At 38.4% G+C, this 27,096-nt stretch overlaps 1 protein-coding gene across 1 annotated transcript in view; it reads right to left on the bottom strand.

Moving 5' to 3' along the window:
• LOC134533031 (guanylate cyclase 32E) overlaps positions 1-9,487 on the bottom strand; it is a 234,740-nt gene extending 225,253 nt beyond the window's left edge. The window contains exon 1 of the mRNA XM_063370180.1: positions 9,345-9,487. The gene's annotated coding sequence lies outside the window, so the exon portion shown is untranslated. The remainder of the gene's footprint in view (positions 1-9,344) is intronic.
• Between the last annotated feature and the right edge of the window lie 17,609 nt (positions 9,488-27,096).

Genomic DNA, 27,096 nt, shown 5'->3' with positions numbered 1-27,096 from the left:
TATACTATAAGATGAGCAAGTAAGTTCAGTGGCCGTGAATTGACGAAGACCGGTACCAGCCAATTAACGGCGGTCCCTGGATAATTTGTTATCAGAGTTCTTTGTAAATTTAAGGTTTTAACAGTTTACTTAATGAAACTGAAACAGCCTGTTTTGGCTGTACTGAAGACTTTAAATTTTGTGTTGTTCAGTCGACTGGCGAATGCTACTTCCTGTCGATTTATTTATACTGGGCGAACACGTTAGGTGGTTTTGCAGAGGTTGTGGGTGAATGTATCATAGTGTGTCGATTAACTTCGATTAACCAAGTTTCCGTCGTATTGTTCGTACTCACCGGCAAAGATCGTTTAAAGTAATCCAACCGCTGTCGAAAACCCAATGAGAATTTGCCTCAACGATGAAATTAACTCGTTGGGCAAATCATGGGGTGATGCGGAAAAAAAAAAATCTGGACTGAAGAAAAACTTGGGGAAACATAACCCTGAAAAATTATACCTCCGGGCTATCTGAAGAAAAAAAAGACGATTTTATTATTATATCCACGTTATCCGAGATTTCGCTTATCCAAAGGTGAACTCGGTTAGTCGAGACACTACTGTGTATGAAACACGCCTGCGGCTCGGTTCAAGCTCACAGCATGCGGGTGGCTCAGTGAACGGACGGCCAGCACACTAACCCACTTGCTAAACATAGCCCTGCCACAAGGGCTGGAAAGCAGGGCTATGCAAATGTCCTGCTCCTTCTGGGAGTCGAGCCCGCGGCGTCCCTTCATCGACCGGGCCGGCGCGCGCCAGGTGCTTCGCGCCTGTCTGCTACCGTCACTTCAACGTTTACGTGAGGCATCGTTACATACTCTGCGCATTTTGAAGTGAAACCTCGCTGCACGTGACGGGGGTATGATTTCAAGGCCGAATTCCAATGTAACGTTTTCGTGAAACATTATTGTGAAACAGGCATTCTCACGCTAATAGGTTGCGGACGTTGCAGAGAACTCGTGGGGCATCGTTTCCTTGAGCGGGCTCCACGTGGTTGAACCCCGCCATGCTGCAGGGATAGGCGTGTCGCGGCGGTAGGGACCCGCCTGCGCCTGACGCCACCCCGACTTGCTGGCGTATAGTAAGGGAATCGTTGTGCACCGCGCCACGGGTCATATTCGCAAGACTATAGTGTTCTTTCAAGTACGTGTAAATTACTTGTGTAAATCAATATGAGTAAAGTTTTAGCTGTCTAACTAATTATTTTTGAAGTGTAACTTCTTTGGGTGCGAAGAGAGTAAAATTTCATTACAATTTCAAAGCCGAATTTTAATGCAACGTTTTCGTGAAACATTGTTTTCAAACGGTTATAGAGCCAAAAAGAGATATAAAGAGAGCACTTACTAGTCGAGGTTTGAATTGCCAAATAAATTTCACTTCTATCACGTGTACTGAGTTAAACATTTAAAAAAAAAAAAATTAAATGAAAGTGTGGTAATTTTGTTCTTTTCCTGGATTGACAAATAAACTTAAAACTCTTCCAATTTCACGGTAACTCATTAATCTAATTTACATCACATCAGTATACCCAGAATTGAAAATAAAGTTGTGGTAGGGTTATAAGATGACTGAATGCTAGAAAACGTTGTTCAAATTTTAACTTCTTTTAGGTAGGGGAAGGAAAGTTTTTTATCGTATTGCCTAGCCAAAATAAGCTAATGAATTATCATGCTTTTTTTGTGACGAATAATACACGATTATATTGTTGTCAGTTTGTTGATAAGCCGGTAAAAAATTGTCACTAAAAGAGGGACAAGTTGCATCAGTAAGTGCACATTCGAAAGCAGGATGTGTAACGCATGGCACGTGGTTGCGCAGGTGGATGTGATACGGGCGCCATTGCGAGGAAGCACGCTTTGCGCAATTCTCCGACACGACCTCACGTACATGAACCAGAAACGAAATCAAACACGAGACTGGTCATGTACCAGTTTGGGTTCGGCTACACCAGTAGTTCTGTCAAGGACAAACGTGCTGGGTATATTTTTAGGATGTTATATGCGAATTTACGATGTTATAGTGGTAATCTTCGCATCAGTTAAAGCTTTATTGACGCATTCTGAACCTGTTAATCATATTTTTTATATGTGCTAATGTCATGTGAGAGTGTATTTCAAATACTCCATTATGAGCGACACTCAGGATGGTACTGAATGTGTCAGGCATTCTGTGTCAGGCCTTCATTGTAAGCATTACAATTTTCCTAAACGATTCGCTAGTGCATCGTGTGGTTAGAAAATAATTTATCAACAGTGAGTTCATCATCCTTTAAAAATTTTACATTATAGTAATCCAAACATTTATTTTGGAATAAGTCTAAAATTATTTATAGAATAGAGTGTAATCAATTAATATCATAAGTTTTTACTGCAAATCATTACATTATTATATAGCACAAAGGGCACGTGTGTTCCGTCGTGAGGTGAAAAAATTTCAACAGTGAACTGCCGTAAACTGTTTTTACATGTATTCAAATATTAATAACGTATTTATATAATCTCTAAAACGGTATGTGTTCTATTGCCGCTTTCAAAATTACTATTAAACTGTAATATATTTAAAGCCACTGATATGGTTTAGCGCAACCTACGTATTAAGACGTAATCTGACTGACAGATTGGATTATTTGAATGCTTTTAAGCCTTATCAGTATGCAAACATCGCGACCTGATGTTGCTCTCTTCCCAGCTGTTATCGCAGCTGTAGTTCCGTGCTTCAAACATAACGGTAAAGCTTTACTGGTTATTTTGAACAAGGTAAAGAAAGGCCCATACGCTAGGAAAACATTTTTTTTTCCTCTAGCACGATCACTTATCCTACACATTTAAACAGCCTGTAATTGTAAGCACGGTGAAATTTCTTCGTAAATTGATGTAATTCCATTTTTTAACAAAATTTTAAAATGGAGAACGAAACTATATAAAATCGTCCAGAATAAATTGTTATAAATAAAACGTATCAAAACAAACAACATTTTTCAATATTCAAATTTTGATGATGACATGGCTATTTTATTGTTAATAAGGATTTATTTGGTTTTGAATCATTAGATAAATATATATATTAATAAATTGAATAAAGATATTAACATTTTACAAAATACTTTGTGCCTGTAGCCTTGAAATGGTGATCCTATGGTTGGTGATTGATCAGTGTTACGTCTAAACAGTATCTGGAGTCTGGACTACTGGACTGTAACTGTAAATGACAAAGACATGATAACAATGCTGATGTCACTTGCAGGTTCCCAAGTTACAGCGTTTGATGCGTGCTTCAAGGATTACGAGATAAAAAATGCATCACATAAGCGTGTGTATTTTTTTGATTCGTTTATTTGTTGTTACACTATTTAACCCAATTTTTTGTCGCATCAATACCCTCTAGTGTAGAAATGGCACTGAATGCGAAAATTTTAATACAACTTAGGAAGAAAAGAGTAAATATACGTAAACTTATTTATTTGCATGTTCTGTGGGAGGAAAAAGATAGTGCGTGATCAAATCTGCAAATAAATAAAGTCACTGGCATTATTGTAGGAGTTCATGGATAAAAATTAACAAAGACAATCATTAACTGATGACGACTAATAGTTCAAACTCGTTACATTATTTCGGGAAGGGTTAGGTGGATGACTAGCTATTTCAATGAATGCATGTTTGTTTGGCGTGTATTAAAGTACTATATTTTTTTTACATCCAGACTGCAATTGTTGGTGTCTAAACTGGAAAAGTGTTAACTGATGAAAAAAGTTGCAGTATTTTCTGACAACACCTGAACGATGTGGCACATACAAGTGGAAATCTGCTAAACCTAATATGAGGTGCTACTGCTAGTAAATGTAACTTACGTAGAAATTAAGTATTTTGAAGCTTGGTGAATGCTAATAAAAATTTAAGTGTTGCTAGTTATTTATTTTTGTACAAGCGAGAAAAAAAACTTATTTCGTAATAACTGTGATCTACGTCTGAAGTGATACTTATCTTCTGTTTCTGCTCCCTTGTTCGCCATTTCAGCAGAATGACGTTGGAAATATTATTTTTATGACGTTAGTAAAAAAAACTGAACCTAAGTAGCGCAGTAAAAAAAAATAGTATCTTTGTTTTTAAGGCGCGCTAAATGAAAATACTGCATTGCTGGGGCTTGAAAATTTTGGCGCGACCGTCGTAAAACGAAGACCGTATCCTTGAACCCCGAGACGTTGAAGTGGGGCAATATTTCCGACCAGCTCCGCTCGCCCGGTTTGATGTCTTGTCTCAGATGTGTGCGTAATAACCTGCCGGTATATGTCCCGGAATACATATCATCTACGGATTATTGTACATTTAATGTTCCAAATAACAGTGATTTGAACTAACGCTCACCTACGTTATATAAAATTCAATTATTCTTTTATTAATGTGTAACATTTTAGCTCTCGGTATACGGCATTTGGTAGGAGCAAAGTCGCGAATAAAAACGGAAGTCGCATAGAACGGAAATGTGTGACCACGTTGCTGCCAACTGTGGCAGATGGCGCGAACCAAAGTTCACTGAGTCAAAGTTAAACTTTATAGTATTAACTGTTTAATAAATTTTGACAAGATGGACAGTATTTTAATAAAATTCCTCGTCGAAAATCAGATCCAAAGCCGGGTTTGGTATTTTTTCCTAGTCTTTCTCGCTTTGTTTCATTATATAGTTTAAAATTACTGTTTTCCAATGAAATGATAGTCGACGTAGCTGCTCCTGCAGCGAATTCTAGCGGTGGGTGCCGAAACTACGTGTGATTCGCGTCAAGAAGTGTAGTTGAAAACACAATTTGCGAATATTTATCACGTTCACCATTATTTTTAAGAATTCTACGTTAAATTTCGTATTTTAAGTGTATTTGCAGCATGAGACCACATGAATTTTCTCGTTACCGAGGTTAGATGTTACACATCTCTGGCGAGTGTTTAAAGACTCGCTAACATTTTGTTAACTAGCTTTTTTTGAATAATGACCAGCAAAAAAATAGGCGTTCCATTTACGATGATTAATCACAAAAAGAACTTTCTCCAAGAAATCTTTTTTAACAACTATAAGACCGTCCAGTCATTTCGGTAGGAGTAAACAGACTTTTTTGTTTTGCAATTCTTTTTTTTTTCTTTTGCAATGCAGATTATTTGCAGACGTTCTGTAGCAAAGCAAATGCGTTCCCACTCACTGCGTACTAAAGTGAAACGAGCTTATTCCGTGTACCAACGCCAGTAATGCATTAGATGTTTTGCAGACAGGATCTAAGCTTACCGGGTTCTAACAATTTCCGCGATGAATATTTGTTGTTTTTAATAGTGTTTTTCAGCAAGGTAAGTCAATAAAAATATTTCATTTTCAACAATTTGTTTAATACACAACGCATGTAAAGGCGTTGTTTGTTGTTTGTTGTTTTTAATATTGTTTTTCAGCAAGGTAAGTCAATAAAAATATTTCATTTTCAACAATTTGTTTAATACAGAACGCATGTAAAGGCGTTATCTTAACGTACATTGCAGCTTAACTAGCAGTGTTTTTACAATTAAAACAGTTTTTTATCGACTTGGTGTGTTTTGTGTTTCTTTAGATTTGCTACTAAAAAAAAACACGTGTTTCTTGAGCTCTCCTGCTGCCTGGCATGTTTGACATACCTAGTTGAGGCTTTTTATGAGGCCGTTTACATGCTTGGCAACTGTGTACTACAGTCGCAGGCGAGACAAACGATGAATCAGAGGCTACTGCGCATATATTGTTCCTTACTGAACGGGAACACAGATAAATGCTGTTTCCGAAGAATAAGATGTGTATTTTACCGATGCACCCTCAACCAAAAGTTCATTCTATTTCAAGACTGGATATACGAATTCCTTCAACGCTAACACTACCTCGAGTATCAACAAAAAAAAAAATACTCTCACGTCATTCAATGGTTTACACATACAAATTTTCTCACTTTATTTTAGACAATTTTCAGTTTAATCATTTGACAGTCATTGGTTAACGTAAAAGGATGAAGACAGCAGCTGGCTGTCTAAGCCACAAACTATCGTTTCAATTTCACTAACAAACCCACAAGGATGTGTGAAAGGACGTGAGCTACTCGTCATTTCGAGATAGGCTGCATCGGCGAACCTTGCAACTATGTATTCAGAAGGTTTACAAAAATGGCTGGTTTCCTTAAAAAAAAAAAATTTCAACGGTTCTTCTCGTAGGACAAAAGATCCTTCAAGGAGATATTGTTAACAGCGAAAGAATTGACGAATGTTCCCAAAGTCAAACATTGTGGGACTGGCTGAAAAAACGTACTAGGCTATTTATTATAGGGTAGCTGTGCCTAACATGACCATCCTTAAGTTTTGAAATGTAGTAACTCAGGCCAGATACGGATGATTGATTACGTTCTCTTCCATGTGGAGTCAAGGTCGCAAACCTGAAGGATTCTCAAGGGGAATCCGCGCAGACAGAGAATTGTGCGCGTGGGGTTAACCGTTACAAGTCATCTCTGGACAGAATAATAATGTTACTGCAGGTGATGCAGTTCACATTAATTCAATTATTTGACCTTCAACTACATTTATACCTGTATTAATATTGGAAATTAAAATGATTATAATATAGGATAATGTGGTTACAAATATTATTAAAATCATTATATCATGAAAAAAAATTAAGTTCTATTAAAGGTGAATTTATATCTTGTAAATAAATTCTTGGTCTGGTAGTTATTTTTAATGAAAGTGTATTCTTTATTTATAGAGCTTAAATCTATTGCACTTATATGTCATATTAGAATTAAATTAATATGGGTAATTCTTTATATAAGTATGTGCAGTTGGAAATAAATTATCATTTCATTCTAGGCATATTGTTATGTGTGATCTGAAAATGTTTTGTCGTATGGATGATAATCTTTCTCAATTAATTATAATGAATAGTATTATTGTCGAAATTAAGGCTCCTTTTGATGAAATAATGTTTCACGATGTGAATATATTTGTGTAATCAGAATGTTGTTGTATACTGCCCATATTGTTGCCTATACACATGCAATATGCAGAAAACTTTATAATATACAGAAAGTTTCCCGTAGAACATAGTTTTGACGTTTAGATTGATCCACCCCGTCTTACAGTTGCTATTCTGCAAGCGCAAGCGGACCTCCTCAGGGAGGGGGGAGGGGGGGGGGCTTGGATCTACGCCCATGATGGTCGTCTTCGCTGATGCGTCGCGCTCACGCGGACAGGCTCACGATGGCCGTAACGGGATGACAACCCGGGTCCGCTGGAAGGCGTGTCTGCGCCACCTTGGTCCAAGTAACTCCAACCCGCCGTAATCTTGGAGGTTTCGTCGCCTCAAATACCTCTGTCCGTCACCACGCGACGTTCAACTCAACCAAGCAAACCTGTTGAGGTCCTACCGCAGCGCAAGTGTTTCTAACGATGTGGGGGCAAGTGACCACTTTTCCCTGTTATTTTTCGGGCCATATCCATCCTCAATCTGTAAATGTTCTGCAATGACTCACCTCTCGTTCTTTGGTGACAATAGAGAGACTAATGTTTTCTTCCACGTTAATATTGAGATCTCGGATAAGAATATTTCTTTTTGCGTCGTTCCCTGTTAATGTTTCACTTTAACCGCCTTCGTTTTGGCGAGCACACCCTCTCCTTAGTCACACTTTCTTTGTCATTCTCTTAGCACCGTTTCATTTAAGTTTTGTATTACTAGGCATAAGGATTAGACACCAGTAACTTAAATAAAAAAGATGCATTAGTATAAGTGGTCTTAACATGAACATTGATCCACCTCTGTTATTTAGAAGAATGTTTGTCGCTGTGTCCTCAAGCGTCATCACGAATTTTTTTACCCCGGGTAATCACTTCGAATAGAAACCTACAATGGAGGACTGATGAAATGTCAATTTATCGTGGCCGGAAATAATAGAAAGGGGAGGGGGACAGGAGCGCCCCGAGAAAACCCGTAGACTCACAACGACGACCACCACAGTTGCGAAAGAATAAAAAAACTTCCTTAATTTTACCCCATCGAAAATCGAACGACTGCACATATGAACATAAGCTTACCACGCAGCCTTTAAAACAGCCTTGAAAACTACGTGATCACATGCTAACCGCGTGAAGCCGTTTTTTCCCCCCTTCAGCTAACTGTTGCGCCACATCGGTTATACGCCCGAAACATTGGCTGAAGTGTAGTGTTTGCAGTGTGGAAACAGTTTTAAACGACTTTTTTTTGTCCGTTTTATGAAAGCGACTGTTTTTAACGACGGAGATTCTAATTCGTACTTACTAACCATCGCCAGATATGGTCAAGCAATACAATATGGCGATGGCGAGGTTAAAAAAGTGACTTCACCTACGTCACAGCATGCCCGTCTCACGAAAAATTCTTAACTCCATGATTTAAAAAAAAAATATTTTTTTTTGAAAGTGAACTATTTCAGGGTGTCCATAAATAGCACACGTCGCGGAATGTTAATTTTTACAGTTTCACTGACTTTTACAATTTTTTTGGTGAGAGATTTAGACGACTAAAAATTCGGATGAGGGCCTAACCCGGGGCTCGAACCCAGAACGACTCGCATCGAGAGCCGGCGTGCGAAAAAAAAAAAAAAACTTTCGCATCAATTTACAGGCACAGATCTGTTTTTAAGTTCACATTTCTGTAAGTAGCCTAGTGGGGAAAAAAGGGCCAATGCTCATTTTAACCTAATGTAACGCCATGCAGTAAGGGTTGGTCTTAAGAACTTTTTCATACAAAAGTTTTAGATAATAATTAGATGGTTTAGGGAGTTATGAACTTTCAAGCCTTATTCTTTTTCCCCTTGAACTAATGGTTTGCGTTATCAAAAACAATTTCTGATGATACTATTAGGAAGAGTAATAACTCAAAACGAATGTTATATATTTATAATATAAGCAATTATAGTGGTTTTACGCCTTTTCAGAAGACCATCCCCATTTACACCTCTTTGTTCGATTTTTCCAATTAATAAACGTGTCCGAGATTTTCCATCTCTCAAATTTTATGCATCAGCGTGGAAGTAACTTGTGCGTAAAACGCCAGTTATCGTATCGTGTCCATAAAAAGTGATATACTATATATATTAAATTTTTAAGTTGGTAATGGTTTCATGGTGTTAGAGTCCACGGAACGAAAAAAAAAAAAATAATAATAAGGTAGAAATTTTTCCAGAAGTCGTGCCGCAGAAACTACTGGGATAAGGTATTACCTAAATTCTAGCATAATGTTTGGTAAGAGCTCCGTGATGGAGAAACATCTCGAGCCTGATGGTCGTACCTGCGACTGCGGCGATGGCAGCTCATGGGTGCGGCGAGGGCAAACCTTCCCCCAGGCGAGCGTGCTTCGCGCGACAGCTGGGCACGACACGCACGCACGCACACCATACACGCACACACACACCCCTCCAATACCTCGCCTGCCAGACCCGCGGGCGCTACTGACGGCGCGGACCCGCCGGAATGCCCGCCAAAAACAGCGCCGCACGCCCGCCGCGCGCGTGCGCAGTCTGTCCCCTCTTTCTCTCTCTCGCGCGCGCTCCCGGCGGCCAAACTCCGAACCACCTCTATCCAAGCGCCGCGCGCGTGGATCAGTCTTAGAGCTTGCAACGTTTTCGAGAGAGAATTTTAGAAAAGCTGGTTCTTTAAATATATCTTTCTCTATGCTCTTCCGAACAGCGTGCGGGCTACCTGGCTGCCGGTAAACGTTGCGTTTATTATTGCGCATCACACCTGTACAGGTAACAATATTGATTTTTAAATAATTTTAGGATTTTTTTTTCTTTTTCACTAACTTTTAAACGTTATTAAAAACACGAATGTATTTATTATTGCCAGACATTTTTGTTATTGACAATAATGTGCCAGACGCTTTTTTTTAAACAAAAATAAATAATTTCAAACCATTTTATGATGGCCAATCCTCGAACAAAAAGCACATTACGAATGCTGCCCTTTCTGCGCGACTGAATCCCAGCATGATCAGGCGTATAGGCTTCTGTCTAACCCAGACCCCTCCCAAACAAATACACATAGTTTTAGTTAGGTTGGGGTGGGGAAATGCGACCATTCCCGCGGGGGTCACTGGAGCCGATGACGTTTGGAGACAAATACTGCTGGAGCAAAAGACAGAGGCATTGTAGTCTACCATAAATTGATTATCGCATCCTATTGAGTTGAAAGTTCGTGAAAATATACATCCTTTTTTTGTTAAATGTACTTAGTCAAGTCTGTATTAACGAAACCAACTGATGAGATCGTATCTCTGCGACGAGGTCGTATCCCTGCGGTCAGATCGTACCCTACTGAGTTCAATTTACGTCCAAAGCTGCGTCCTTTTCATTAAATGTTCTTCCTTTTTGTTGAATGTGCTTCCTTTTTTTAATGTGCTTCCGATTGTATGCGTGTTTATTGCGTATATTGCGTGTTCATTGTGCGTATTGCGTGTTCAATGTGTGTTCGGTGTGTGCATTACATATTCAGTGCGTGTACGGTATGTGCATTGCGTGTTCATTGCCTGTTTGGTCTGTGCAGTGCGTGTTCATTGAGTGTTAAGTGTGTGTATTGCGTGTCCTTTTCTTTTGTCGAATGTGCTTTCTTTTTTTTAAATGTGTTCCTTTGTGATGAAAGTGCTTTCTTTTTTTGATGGATGTACTTTCTTTTTTAGAATGTTCATTCTTTTTGACGAATGTTCATCGATAAGTTCTGTACTCAGGACATGATTGGCCTCGTGGTTCGGAGACAACTGTTCTATACGTCTGACTTTGAACATGACCTGTTTAAAATGTTGGTCGCGTATCGGCGAATGCCAATTATTGGTTCGTAGACGCTTGGCCTATGCGCATGATTTTGTAGATGATCGTGTTTAAAATGTTCACCGAGTATCGGCGAAAAATACCTCTTGGCTGCTGACTGGATGTGTCTGACCACCTATTGGTTGCGCCTGGCTACCAACTGGATGTGGCTGGCCACCTACTGGACATATCTTTCTGGCCACTGAAAAGACGTGTCTGGCCACCTTGCCACCAACTGGACGTGATAGCCTTTCCAACCGACTGGTCGTTCGTGTCTGGCCAACCTATCTGACGTGTATGGTCACCGACTGGATGCGCCTGGCCAACAACTGGATGCAACTGACCATCTATGGGTCGTGTCCAGCCATCAACTCAATGTGTCTGACCACCAACTGGGCGTGTCTGGTTAATCGACTGCAATGTAGAACTGCCCCGAACTCACATGTCAAGGCCATGCATAGGTCTCGCTCCGCCTTCTTAGAAGACTGTAGATATCGAGAAACGCTAGTTTTTTTTAATTTTTTTTTGTACTTGCAGAATGTATGTAATACTTTTTTATTCGTAATTTTATTTTCATTTTTTTGGTAATTTTAGTTAAATTATTTTTTTATATCGAGTTAGGATTGAACTTAGGTGATCGAATCAATCATTATTTTAAAAAGCAATTGTATTGATGAATATTGGAATTCTTCCGAAATTCCAGCTTAATAATTAGATAATTTCAAGATGGCGCCCAAATATCAAGATGGCGGATAACGTGACAATTCACTGTCTGTTAATAAATTATTCCTGCGCTCTAGCGGGTAAAAATTAAACTTTTATGGCGGCAACGCACTCTGACAGATGGTGTGTGTACTAAGTGGCACTAGCGCTCCTGGTATCGATTACTGAAAACAAGATAGCGGCTGTGCTCTCTAGCAGTTGATATGTGTTAACTTTCGCTCCTGGTAACATGTACTGAAAAAATAAATATGGTGGCTCTGTCTCGAACAGGTGATAATATTTATTATTCCTTCAAATTAAAAAAAAATTATATACCTTATTTAATTTTTAGTCTGGTAATTGTTTCGGTGGCCGAGCGGCTAAAGGCGTATGTTTTCCAACCCAGAGGTTAGAGCTGTTGATTTGAATCTCAGTGCATCAAATGTATTTTGTAAAAAAAAAAAATTATTGTGTTGATAAGGACAACAACAACATTATTAGGGTAATGGAACATCGACCTGATGTGCATGAAACAGAGCGATGCTAACGCTCTCTAGGAACAAACACCAAAAACAAAGATGACGAAATCCAATATGTCGGCCTCCAGCAGAACATAAAAAATGGCAGACGTGTCGTAATCCAAGTTGGCGGTCTCAAGCAGACATAATCAAGATTGCGGACATGCTATTATAATTAAATAAGGGGACTGTAACGAAAATTGCAACATTCGGGGATTGGGGCACTCGATGACAAATATGGCGGACATGTTACTAGAATTAAAGATAGCGGCCATAACCAAAATTCAACGTTCATGGATTGGGGCGCTCGATGACAAGATGGCGGAATCCAAGAGGCGACTGAGGTCGAAGGTCAAAGTTCAGTGTCAAAGGTCAAGATCAAAGTTAAATGTAAATGTTAAAGTTCAAGGTCAGAAGGTCATCCAAGATGGTCATCGTGTCGTCAGAATCTAAGATGGCGGCCGTAACGAAAAGTGCAACCGTGACTTCATAATTTCAGATGGCCGGCGTGACGTCATTGGAGATATAGGTTCCAGGGTATAATCCGTCAGCTCACACCTCTGTCTGGATCCATGTGCCCGGACATACTATTATATACTACTCAAAGTAACTGTTTATACGACCACATACGTGCAAGGGATGAAAAATTGTGTTAGAAGTTTAAAAAATATGAAATAACTATTTTAGTTATCATTACATGAAATTGAGTTTAAAACATTCATATTTTCGCTACATGGAAAATGAGAAAATTTTTAATCGATCATTTTGTAATACTGGAGAACATAAAGATGTTATGTACATTAAGTTCTTAAAATTTTCCAGAAGTTTATAGAAGTTTACCAAATTTTTTCCGGAAGAAATAAGTACTTTGAAATCTACCTACACCTGTAGGCTGTGCCGAAAGGTATTTTTTTATATACTTTATTTCATTCCGTAGTTTTCGTTTTATTATTTAGCCTGATGGTAAAGGTCGTTGGTTTTGGAGCACGAGACATGCTTCTGCGATAATAGCTCGAGCCCGAGCTACTTCAATCGGGTTTTTATAAAGGTATTATAAAGAAACTGCACTAACTATACCTAATACCAATCTTCGGGGCCTTCTGTGACGTCATATAAAATGCTAAATTACATAGGTAGTGTAGGTACAGTTTAACATTAATAATGATATTCAGACAAAAAAAAGTGTTACTTTACACTAGCTAATATAAAGTAACACATACATACACTGAATAATTCATACTAAATTTATGTGTAAATTTACATTTAAAATTTGTAGAACTACTCTTTCAAACTGTGTGAAATTACACAAATAGTGTATATGATATTTTTAAATTACCTTTCGGTGATGGGTAAATTACACCTACTTTGTCAGTGTTATTTTACAATAAAAATGTTCTTGACACATACAAGTGTGATTTAAAATACACTCGCACAGGGTGAGGATAAAAATACTCCTACATCCGTGGCGATACAGATGCCCTCTACATCGATGTAAAATGGCATTTATTTTTAAAGTCGCAGTCAAGAGCAACAACGAGCTTACATCACCTACCAGAGCGAGTCAGTGAGTTAATATTGTAGATGTTAATAAAGTTACTTAATGTCTTATAAACAATCAAATCATCCTGTTTCATTAATTGTTATGTTTATTTAGTTTTACGTCCGTTCTAAAAAGGCGACGATATTAGAGGCTTGCGGATCCCCACAAATCAAGGACATTTTAAGGAGGAACGAACTGTTTTTTTGCTTGTTTTTTTAGAAACCAATCCGGCATTTACTCTAAGTGATTGCGGTAAACATAGGATAAACCGAAATCAGGAATGCGTGGCAGGGATTTGAACCCCCGCGATCTCCAGGAATTGAGTTCAGTGTCCGTTAACACTGCAAATTAGTTTGGGTCAGGGTTTTATTTTAATTTTTACTGTACATTCTGTAGGTAATCATTTAGTTAATGCCATTATATATTATAACGTAGTCAGTGATATGCAACGATTTTTAATCACTCTCTAAGTTATTTGGAATATGCGTCATGGGCCTTATCAAATAACTGATTTTATAAGAACTGACACTCATGGGTTTAGGATACCCAGAACTACATTGTTCGATTTTGAGTCTATTTTAAGTGATTCTCGGTCGTCGACGTGACTAATTTGTTTTAAGGAACCTGTGATCTAAAGTTATTAGAACTTTTAAAATTTATATTTTTTTCTTCTAAATTTTGCTCCCAGAATATGGATTTCGTTCTCATTGCCCGCCTGTTGTACAGCTTCCTGCCGGGCGCCAAATCTCTTAAACTGCTAATTTTACACCCTAGACAGTTTGAAAGCTAATGGCTCCAACAGCTGTTGTCCCGGGCGGCAACAGTTTTCCTGGCGGCAGCTGCAAGAACTTCGTTTAGGAGGGGGGAACTAACTAGTTGCCAGGCAAACACTGCAGTCTGCTCGCGATTACTTGAGACTTACCTAATGCATTGTACTGCACGCGGCCATGATTATGTAAAAAAAAAATAAGGCTGCAACTCTCTATAATACGCGCATAATCTGTCGTACTGCGGTTGTTCCTGCTGTAAAATAAATAATTCAATGCGTTCTTTAAAATGATTCCCGAAACGGGGAATTTTGTTGATCTAACACTTTTTTTCTTTTTTTGGCATACGCCATTGCAGTCCAGTGCTACCTAATATTTTAAGTTCGAATGTGTTCATATGTGCTGTCGTTGTGTTGTCTTGAACACCTGTTTAGATTCATCGTTGGGTCCACTGTTCGACATCAGCTAGTTTAGGCTTGTTCTATGTGGGTTTGTAGTTTCATTTTCATTTCTTATTTTGCATTCTTGAAAAATTTTTACAGGAAAAACAGTGAAAAACTGCAATGTCGTATGTACAATTTTTTTTATTAAAACTTATTTCATATTCTCCCATACCCTTGGTATAACCTGACTTACGGACAAAGGATTTCAATTGAGAGTCTTGGATCAAGCATCCAAGCCACCCTGACATCTCATAAATTAACACTTTAAAGTTGACTAGCATCCAATTCGTTTGAATTTCAAGAACTATCATATCAATATTCCATTATTCTTATACATACGTATTGAAGCGTGTAAATAGGATTTTGATATATATTATTTATTTTAAAAAACAGCTTATTTCAGTTGTTGTAATTAACTAAAAAATTGCAATCCGAATGGACGTTCATTTTATAAAAATTTTCTTTCCTTTCGCATCAAACTTTAGAACGTACTGTGCACACACTTTCACATCTACATACGTACATACGAGGCATGTCCGTAAGTACCGTTTGGTAATTTAAAAAAAACTCGAAAGAAAAAGATTTTATTAAAAGTATACTACATATATAGTCAACATTTTCACACATCAGTTCAAAGCACTTTTCGTAACGCTGCATCAGTTTCTTTAGCCCTTCTGCATGGAATCTCGCCGTCTGCGAATGAAACGGACACCATGGCCATATGCATTATGAATTTCCAATACACAATGAGTGTAGCCTAAGAACAGGCGCTCAGTAAACATATCCGAAATTTTTTTAAGTTATCTCCGTACTAAGAGTCGAAACATGATGGTTGCCGTTTTTTCGAAACAAAAAAATGCGTCAGTTTAGATGATTTAATGAAACGTGGGTCAACAGTTACCGCAAAAATTACAAAATTACATTTGTCAACTGTTTTAATGTCCAGGCGGCGAAATTCTATGCAGAGAGGTTAAAGAAACTGGTGCAGCGTTACGAAAAGTGCTTTGAACTGAGTGTTTAAGTGTGTGAAAATGCGAAGTAGATACGCAGTAAACTAAAACCGTCAAAGTAGTATATAATAGCCGGAGCTGCGCCAGGATTCAGGTTGTGGTGTGTGGTGGGGTCAATGACCGACCGACCTCTGACGTCACGGCGGCCATTTTTGACTCAAAATTCCTCAAAATTGATTCAAAATTCCTCAAAATTGACTCAAAATGACTCAAAATTTCCCGTTTTAAGAAAAAAATTCCCGTTTTCGAGGGAAAAATTCCCGATCCGAGGGAAAATTTCCCGTTTTATTCCTCAAAAATCCCAACGGCTAGAAATGTCCTGATAGAGGCTTAAGCATCCTTAACTCAAGCCTCAGTTAAGCCTCTATCAGGATGTGACCTTGACCTTTGACCTTGACCTCGGCGGCCATTTTGGATCCCACATTTTGGATGACGTCATTGTGTTCTAGAAAATTCCGGTGATGTGTTTTCCGCCATATTGGATGATGACGTCATCGTTGCATTTTCCGTTACACGGCCGCCATCTTTAACTTTTTTATTTATTATCCGATTTTAAAGAATTTTTTTTTAAAAAATATAAAAAAATTCAAATAATAAAATTTTAATAAAATACTTATAAAAAATATACTTTTACGACACGGAGGTCAGAGTCCTCGGTTCGAACCCGGTGAGGGCAAAAAATTAAAAATGGCGACCGATCCTTCCCTCGTGGAGGGCGCTGGCATACTGACTCCCACCACTTTTTTTCAAAGCATATATATCGTCAGGTAGTATGACGTCATGTCCGCCATCTTGTCTTCGATGCTGGAAGCCTTCATCATTGTATCGTCGGCTAGAGTGCGCTGACGCCATGTTAGTTTAACTCTTACCCGATAGAGTGCAGTAATCATTTATTACTAAGGTGCCCGCCATCTTGAAATTTGGCCGCCATCTTGAAAATCCGTAATTATTTAGCTAGAAATTCGGGAAACATTCCAAAATTCATTAAATCAATCAATCATTAATTTACCTATCGAATAGTTACTTGGTTCGATCCCTGGCCGATACAAAACAACATTAATATTTTAAAAAAGTACCACTAAAGTGTAAGGTTTGAGAAAATAAAAAACACCGCAAGTTCTTTTAAAAAAACTTTTATTACATACAAGTACAAAAAAAATACACAGACAAATTACTAAAGCCTTTTGGATTCCTCGTTTCAAACAGTCTTCTTATTGTACGGACTAAGCCTTTTACATGACTTTAAATGTCTATCCGATCCGTTCATCACCGCAGCCAGAGACGGACTGAAGTTCATATAACCAGGGTCCCACTTATATTTTTCTCATTTGCTGGCACAACACATGAGTCAAAACAATAACCATGTTCATTATACTTATCGGAGCATTTTTTATAATGAAGATGTAAGCTATCAAGACGTGAAATTAGTTTATTGCACTTATTGCACTGAAATTGCATTCTTTTAACATTATTAGAACAACTGCTTCTTTCATGTCTGCGAGCATTTAAGGTGATAGTAAATGATGCGTCACAGTATTTGCACTGACGCAATGTACGCTCTTCATTAATTGAAGTATTCAATGCTGATGAAACTTCAGCTGATGGTGGAACAGCACATATCGAAGTCTCCTCCAGTGTTGTCAGAGGCGTCGCCAACGGGATCTGCTCCAACATCGTCGGCGCCGACGTCATGGTTCCCGTAGTCGATGGTACATCCTCCATCGAGTACGACGTTAAAGACGGTAAAGATGCCATCGAAGACTCAAGAACAGGCAATTACACGACTTATGCACCAGAAGAAACAAACTAGGTGATCCGTACACCGTCGACGGCAGTAACAAACTGAGCGTCCTGCTGTCTAGGACTCGCTTATATACATGCACCGTATGGAATAATACGCTAGTCAAATCAAGAACCATTTACAATAATACTAGAGTCAAATCTACAAATTAAAAAAGAGGATCATTTGATCGAAAAAAATTCGATCTCTCCAATATACGCCAGGCTCCAAGAGCTACATTTCACGTCATCAGATCCATCTACATTTTGCTCCTATGCTTCAATTGATCATTAGCTTCAAGTGCTCCAACAGCTCCATCAGCTCCAACACGTAATGTACGCAATGTACGCGCAATACATGCAATTTACACGCAATAAATGTAATGATTACACAGTACACACAGGAAACGGAACGTACACACAGTACACACAGGAAACTAAACGGACACACAGTACACACACACACACACAGGAAACTGAACGTACACACAGGAAACTAAACGTACACACAGTACACACAGGAAACTAAACGTACACACTGTACACACAGGAAATGGAACGTACACACAGTACACACAGTACACACAGGAAATGGAACGTACACACAGTACACACAGGAAACTAAACGTACACACAGTACACACAGGAAACGGAACGTACACACAGTACACACAGGAAACTAAACGGACACACAGTACACACAGGAAACTGAACGTACACACAGTACACACAGGAAACTGAACGTACACACAGTACACACAGGAAACTGAACGTACACACAGTACACACAGGAAACGGACCTACACACAGTACACACAGGAAACTAAACGTACAAACAGTACACACAGGAAATGGAACGTACACACAGTACACACAGGAAACGGTACGTACACACAGTACACACAGTAAACGGAACGTACACACAGTACACACAGGAAACGGAACGTACACACAGTACACACAGGAAACTAAACGTACACACAGTACACACAGGAAATGGAACGTACACACAGTACACACAGGAAACGGAACGTACACACAGTACACACAGGAAACGGAACGTACACACAGTACACACAGGAAACTGAACGTACACACAGTACACACAGGAAACTGAACGTACACACAGTACACACAGGAAACGGAACGTACACACAGTACACACAGGAAACGGAACGTACACACAGTACACACAGGAAACGGAACGCACACACAGTACACACAGAAAACGGAACGTACACACAATACACACAGGAAACGTAATGATCACACATACAGTAGCGGAAACACACACAGGCTTAGTTGGAAATCAGAATACAAGAAATAAAAACATTAAATTTTTACTTTCAATATATTATTACTTCTCAACATTACACAAATACAAGTAAAAGAAGCCATTATTGTATGTAGCCAGCTTTCCTCAGTTCTTTGAGTATGAAGGATATTTCTTTGATGCACGGATAGTTTCCTGCACAAAGCGAGCCATGTAGAAGTCTTAGCCCGTCAACCAATATGTTTGGATCTTTCCATGATGTGTAATCAATCTCTTCTACCACCATCTTACTTGCTTGTTTATTATAAATACTTTTAATATCACAATCGTCCCAGTGATCATAATAAGCATTATCAGATTTATTTAATATATCACGTCGTTTCCATCGTTTCGGTCTCAGGACACCGTCACATTCTTCGATCTTGTCAGCTTTAGGTGCTTCATCATAGTCTATGTCTTTGTCAACAGCCTCAGAGTCACTGTAACAATCACCGTAGAAGGAATTGTCTTCACCCAATTTACCGTAATAATTCGTTGTTGATGATTTCGAAGTGTCTTCATCGTCTTCATGCTTCCTATTTAGGAGTCCATCATTTTTACAAAGTAGGAAAGATCTACTTGAATTCGGCTGGAATATATTCTCACTTTTCACGTTAAGGATTCTTCCATTGTCTTCATTCTTCCGTAAATCATCAACATCCTTCAATTTATGTTCTTCCTCACGATCGGGTGAGCTAATACCATCACGCTCAGGACAAGGAAAATTATTGTCATAATGCAGATCACTCTTCTTTAGTCTAGTGGATCCATCGGTGTCCTCTATGCCGTAAGTAGTCTTGACTTTACATGTTCTACCATGTCTTTTTAAGCTGTCAATTCGTGTTAACAACCTGCTACAACGATTACAGCTTAACATGTTGCGTAGTGGGTTTCTAGCACAATCATTCTTCTCATGACGTCTAGCATTCCTTCTCATGTCAAAATCCTTGCCACAGTATCTACAGCGGCTTCCTTCCGATTCAGCTATAGATAACAAACCACGATCCATGGTAGCTTCTGTGACTAATGTTAGATACAAACTGTCAGTTTTCTCCAATTGGAACCATTTCTTAAATAGAGTTTTTGAAATATTACATCAGCGAGAGTTAAGTTATCTAATGCAAAGCAAATTGATGCAAGTAGTTCCGGCTGTCGTCAACAGATGGCGCCACGTGTTGCTTGCAGGTAAATAATATTTAGTTCTTTTATGCGGGATGCGGGATGCTCACTAACGATCGCAAAAGAAGGATGGCTTCGCTAGACTCCAAGGAGAAGGAAGTCCGTCCTTCCTGTTAGTGCTTCTTAGATTTCTCAGAGATTATTTGACTAAAAAATGATTCTTTTTTTTTATTTTCCACCTGATAAAAATATTACAAGTGTTGATTAAGTAGCAGAAATTCACTAATTAAATATAACCTTAAATAAATTAACATGACTAATTACATAGAAAAAATCCTTCATGAAGAGATCAATTGCTCATCTGTAACCAGAAGCACTTGCAGAAAACTATCATAATATTGTCAAGAATAAACGGGAGCACACGGAGAAATCCACCATAATATTGACAAGAATAATCAGGAGCACACGGAGAAAACTACCATAATATTGACAAGAATAATCAGGAGCACACGGAGAAAACTACCATAATATTGTCAAGAATAAACGGGAGCACACGGAGAAAACCATCAAAATATTGACAAGAATATTCAGGAGCACACGGAGAAAACCGCCGCAATTTTTCTTTGATATCATAAAATGTCAGGAAAAAAATAATACTAAAAAATAAAAATAAATTAATAAAAAATTTAAAAAAAAATAAAATAAAAAAATACATAAAATTCTGGCTTGTACTAGAACTCTATCTTTGTTTAACAATGAGAAGTTCACAAGCTAGCAGAATATATTTATGTATTTTTTTATTTTTTTTTAAATTTTTTATTAATTTATTTTTATTTTTTAGTATTATTTTTTTCCTGACATTTTATGATATCAAAGAAAACTTGCGGCGGTTTTCTCCGTGTGCTCCTGAATATTCTTGTCAATATTTTGATGGTTTTCTCCGTGTGCTCCCGTTTATTCTTGACAATATTATGGTAGTTTTCTCCGTGTGCTCCTGATTATTCTTGTCAATATTATGGTAGTTTTCTCCGTGTGCTCCTGATTATTCTTGTCAATATTATGGTGGATTTCTCCGTGTGCTCCCGTTTATTCTTGACAATATTATGATAGTTTTCTGCAAGTGCTTCTGGTTACAGATGAGCAATTGATCTCTTCATGAAGGATTTTTTCTATGTAATGAGTCATGTTAATTTATTTAAGGTTATATTTAATTAGTGAATTTCTGCTACTTAATCAACACTTGTAATATTTTTATCAGGTGGAAAATAAAAAAAAAGAATCATTTTTTAGTCAAATAATCTCTGAGAAATCTAAGAAGCACTAACAGGAAGGACGGACTTCCTTCTCCTTGGAGTCTAGCGAAGCCATCCTTCTTTTGCGATCGTTAGTGAGCATCCCGCATCCCGCATAAAAGAACTAAATATTATTTACCTGCAAGCAACACGTGGCGCCATCTGTTGACGACAGCCGGAACTACTTGCATCAATTTGCTTTGCATTAGATAACTTAACTCTCGCTGATGTAATATTTCAAAAACTCTATTTAAGAAATGGTTCCAATTGGAGAAAACTGACAGTTTGTATCTAACATAAGTCACAGAAGCTACCATGGATCGTGGTTTGTTATCTATAGCTGAATCGGAAGGAAGCCGCTGTAGATACTGTGGCAAGGATTTTGACATGAGAAGGAATGCTAGACGTCATGAGAAGAATGATTGTGCTAGAAACCCACTACGCAACATGTTAAGCTGTAATCGTTGTAGCAGGTTGTTAACACGAATTGACAGCTTAAAAAGACATGGTAGAACATGTAAAGTCAAGACTACTTACGGCATAGAGGACACCGATGGATCCACTAGACTAAAGAAGAGTGATCTGCATTATGACAATAATTTTCCTTGTCCTGAGCGTGATGGTATTAGCTCACCCGATCGTGAGGAAGAACATAAATTGAAGGATGTTGATGATTTACGGAAGAATGAAGACAATGGAAGAATCCTTAACGTGAAAAGTGAGAATATATTCCAGCCGAATTTAAGTAGATCTTTCCTACTTTGTAAAAATGATGGACTCCTAAAAAGGAAGCATGAAGACGATGAAGACACTTCTAAATCATCAACAACGAATTATTACGGTAAATTGGGTGAAGACAATTCCTTCTACGGTGATTGTTACAGTGACTCTGAGGCTGTTGACAAAGACATAGACTATGATGAAGCACCTAAAGCTGACAAGATCGAAGAATGTGACGGTGTCCTGAGACCGAAACGATGGAAACGACGTGATATATTAAATAAATCTGATAATGCTTATTATGATCACTGGGACGATTGTGATATTAAAAGTATTTATAATAAACAAGCAAGTAAGATGGTGGTAGAAGAGATTGATTACACATCATGGAAAGATCCAAACATATTGGTTGACGGGCTAAGACTTCTACATGGCTCGCTTTGTGCAGGAAACTATCCGTGCATCAAAGAAATATCCTTCATACTCAAAGAACTGAGGAAAGCTGGCTACATACAATAATGGCTTCTTTTACTTGTATTTGTGTAATGTTGAGAAGTAATAATATATTGAAAGTAAAAATTTAATGTTTTTATTTCTTGTATTCTGATTTCCAACTAAGCCTGTGTGTGTTTCCGCTACTGTATGTGTGATCATTACGTTTCCTGTGTGTACTGTGTGTACGTTCCGTTTTCTGTGTGTACTGTGTGTGCGTTCCGTTTCCTGTGTGTACTGTTTGTACGTTCCGTTTCCTGTGTGTACTGTGTGTACGTTCCGTTTCCTGTGTGTACTGTGTGTACGTTCCATTTCCTGTGTGTACTGTGTGTACGTTTAGTTTCCTGTGTGTACTGTGTGTACGTTCCGTTTCCTGTGTGTACTGTGTGTACGTTCCGTTTACTGTGTGTACTGTGTGTACGTACCGTTTCCTGTGTGTACGTTCCATTTCCTGTGTGTACTGTGTGTACGTTTAGTTTCCTGTGTGTACTGTGTGTAGGTCCGTTTCCTGTGTGTACTGTGTGTACGTTCAGTTTCCTGTGTGTACTGTGTGTACGTTCAGTTTCCTGTGTGTACTGTGTGTACGTTCAGTTTCCTGTGTGTACTGTGTGTCCGTTTAGTTTCCTGTGTGTACTGTGTGTACGTTCCGTTTCCTGTGTGTACTGTGTGTACGTTTAGTTTCCTGTGTGTACTGTGTGTACGTTCCATTTCCTGTGTGTACTGTGTGTACTGTGTGTACGTTCCATTTCCTGTGTGTACAGTGTGTACGTTTAGTTTCCTGTGTGTACTGTGTGTACGTTTAGTTTCCTGTGTGTACGTTCAGTTTCCTGTGTGTGTGTGTGTACTGTGTGTCCGTTTAGTTTCCTGTGTGTACTGTGTGTACGTTCCGTTTCCTGTGTGTACTGTGTAATCATTACATTTATTGCGTGTAAATTGCATGTATTGCGCGTACATTGCGTACATTACGTGTTGGAGCTGATGGAGCTGTTGGAGCACTTGAAGCTAATGATCAATTGAAGCATAGGAGCAAAATGTAGATGGATCTGATGACGTGAAATGTAGCTCTTGGAGCCTGGCGTATATTGGAGAGATCGAATTTTTTTCGATCAAATGATCCTCTTTTTTAATTTGTAGATTTGACTCTAGTATTATTGTAAATGGTTCTTGATTTGACTAGCGTATTATTCCATACGGTGCATGTATATAAGCGAGTCCTAGACAGCAGGACGCTCAGTTTGTTACTGCCGTCGACGGTGTACGGATCACCTAGTTTGTTTCTTCTGGTGCATAAGTCGTGTAATTGCCTGTTCTTGAGTCTTCGATGGCATCTTTACCGTCTTTAACGTCGTACTCGATGGAGGATGTACCATCGACTACGGGAACCATGACGTCGGCGCCGACGATGTTGGAGCAGATCCCGTTGGCGACGCCTCTGACAACACTGGAGGAGACTTCGATATGTGCTGTTCCACCATCAGCTGAAGTTTCATCAGCATTGAATACTTCAATTAATGAAGAGCGTACATTGCGTCAGTGCAAATACTGTGACGCATCATTTACTATCACCTTAAATGCTCGCAGACATGAAAGAAGCAGTTGTTCTAATAATGTTAAAAGAATGCAATTTCAGTGCAATAAGTGCAATAAACTAATTTCACGTCTTGATAGCTTACATCTTCATTATAAAAAATGCTCCGATAAGTATAATGAACATGGTTATTGTTTTGACTCATGTGTTGTGCCAGCAAATGAGAAAAATATAAGTGGGACCCTGGTTATATGAACTTCAGTCCGTCTCTGGCTGCGGTGATGAACGGATCGGATAGACATTTAAAGTCATGTAAAAGGCTTAGTCCGTACAATAAGAAGACTGTTTGAAACGAGGAATCCAAAAGGCTTTAGTAATTTGTCTGTGTATTTTTTTTGTACTTGTATGTAATAAAAGTTTTTTTAAAAGAACTTGCGGTGTTTTTTATTTTCTCAAACCTTACACTTTAGTGGTACTTTTTTAAAATATTAATGTTGTTTTGTATCGGCCAGGGATCGAACCAAGTAACTATTCGATAGGTAAATTAATGATTGATTGATTTAATGAATTTTGGAATGTTTCCCGAATTTCTAGCTAAATAATTACGGATTTTCAAGATGGCGGCCAAATTTCAAGATGGCGGGCACCTTAGTAATAAATGATTACTGCACTCTATCGGGTAAGAGTTAAACTAACATGGCGTCAGCGCACTCTAGCCGACGATACAATGATGAAGGCTTCCAGCATCGAAGACAAGATGGCGGACATGACGTCATACTACCTGACGATATATATGCTTTGAAAAAAAGTGGTGGGAGTCAGTATGCCAGCGCCCTCCACGAGGGAAGGATCGGTCGCCATTTTTAATTTTTTGCCCTCACCGGGTTCGAACCGAGGACTCTGACCTCCGTGTCGTAAAAGTATATTTTTTATAAGTATTTTATTAAAATTTTATTATTTGAATTTTTTTATATTTTTTAAAAAAAAATTCTTTAAAATCGGATAATAAATAAAAAAGTTAAAGATGGCGGCCGTGTAACGGAAAATGCAACGATGACGTCATCATCCAATATGGCGGAAAACACATCACCGGAATTTTCTAGAACACAATGACGTCATCCAAAATGTGGGATCCAAAATGGCCGCCGAGGTCAAGGTCAAAGGTCAAGGTCACATCCTGATAGAGGCTTAACTGAGGCTTGAGTTAAGGATGCTTAAGCCTCTATCAGGACATTTCTAGCCGTTGGGATTTTTGAGGAATAAAACGGGAAATTTTCCCTCGGATCGGGAATTTTTCCCTCGAAAACGGGAATTTTTTTCTTAAAACGGGAAATTTTGAGTCATTTTGAGTCAATTTTGAGGAATTTTGAATCAATTTTGAGGAATTTTGAGTCAAAAATGGCCGCCGTGACGTCAGAGGTCGGTCGGTCATTGACCCCACCACACACCACAACCTGAATCCTGGCGCAGCTCCGGCTATTATATACTACTCGTCAATAAAAACCTTTTCTCGCGAGTTTGTTTATTTTTAATGACCAAACGGTACTTACTTTACGGACATCCCTCGATATGATTTTAATGTCATTTTAAACCTAAGGTTCTTTATAATAAATAAAAAGAATGCAATACTTTAAGAATCTAAATTTTATGGAAAATATAAATGCACCTTTAAATCACTCTGAAGGACTTTGAATAGCATGAATCATGGACATAGATCCAGGGGCAGGAGTGCCTCCCCCCCCCCCCAGGAATTAAGGAACTCTACTGAGGGGCGGGGCTTGCCTGCACTTGCAAAAGCGTGACTGTGAAACGGGTTTGATGTCAAAACAATGTTTTAAGGAAAACTTTCTGTATATTTATCAGTTTTCTACTTACTGCATGTATGCAGGCCAAAAATATGGGCAGTATACAACATACGAGCACCGTGTCCAAAGATGACGTGTTGGCTAAACCCTCGTGCAAAACTCTCTGAGGCCCCCTGAAAATACTTCCCCCCCCCCCCCCCCCCGTTTCCTTCTTGCGAACACTTCAGTTTTGTGTCCCTGGTATGACTCAAAATTAATTATAAATAATCAAACTTCTTATGTCATGCGCAGTGCCGTGCTTAGTGGGGGGGTTGGGGGGTGTTTTCTCCCCCCACACAAATCGACAGAGGGGGCGAAATTTTCTACAGGAGGCGAAAAATCAAGGAGATATGTACATACGGCTATCTTTTTTATTTATTTTCATAATAAATTTGATAATTAATTAGTTTTGTACAACTGTTTCATTTAATGTAATAATTGATAAAGTAATCATTGTAAGCACTAAAAGTCAACAACCACCTTATCTTAACAGAACAAATACTACCTAATATTAATTACGTCTCTCTACGTCAACGTCACATACATAAGTCACCATACTGGCAACTCTCACTTCCAACACAGAGCGCAGCATCGGTACTGTTCATTGCACTTTTACATAAGTGCTCCTTTCTTTTAGTATAAAATCAATGTCATTTACTTGTTAATAGTGTGTGTTGTTGTGTAAGATGTATGAATGGGTGTATTTCTATTTCTAATGAGAGATTTATATTTCTGTTTTACTTCTATGCATCATGTCCAGTAAGTACCTCTATACAATGTCCTTTTGTATGGTGTTTTATTGCTGTTAATTGCATGACATCTTCGGTCAAACTGCATAATGGAATATTGAAACATAATTTGTTATTGTAGTTACTTCGTTACTTGTATTATAATTAACTGTTCGAGTGCTGATTTTCATATATTAAAAACAGATACATTAAAATTGAACAATATTTTCTTAATGGCATCGAGATAACATGAAACATTAAAAAACGTTGGCTACTAATTCGCAAAAATACATTTTTGAGATAGGTACATAATATTATGTAAATGCGAAATCAACGTACCAAAAATAAAAGCTTAGGCCATCAGAGTTGAAGTATTCGTGGCTCAATTATAAAATTCAATTATAAATAAATCACAACATACACCTGACCCATCTCAATATCTCAA

Source organism: Bacillus rossius, chromosome 6, assembly GCF_032445375.1.
Source record: "Bacillus rossius redtenbacheri isolate Brsri chromosome 6, Brsri_v3, whole genome shotgun sequence".
Taxonomy (NCBI): Eukaryota; Metazoa; Arthropoda; class Insecta; order Phasmatodea; family Bacillidae; genus Bacillus; species Bacillus rossius.
The sequence above is the reverse complement of the archived record's forward strand: the minus strand, read 5'-3'. Positions and strand labels throughout refer to the sequence as shown.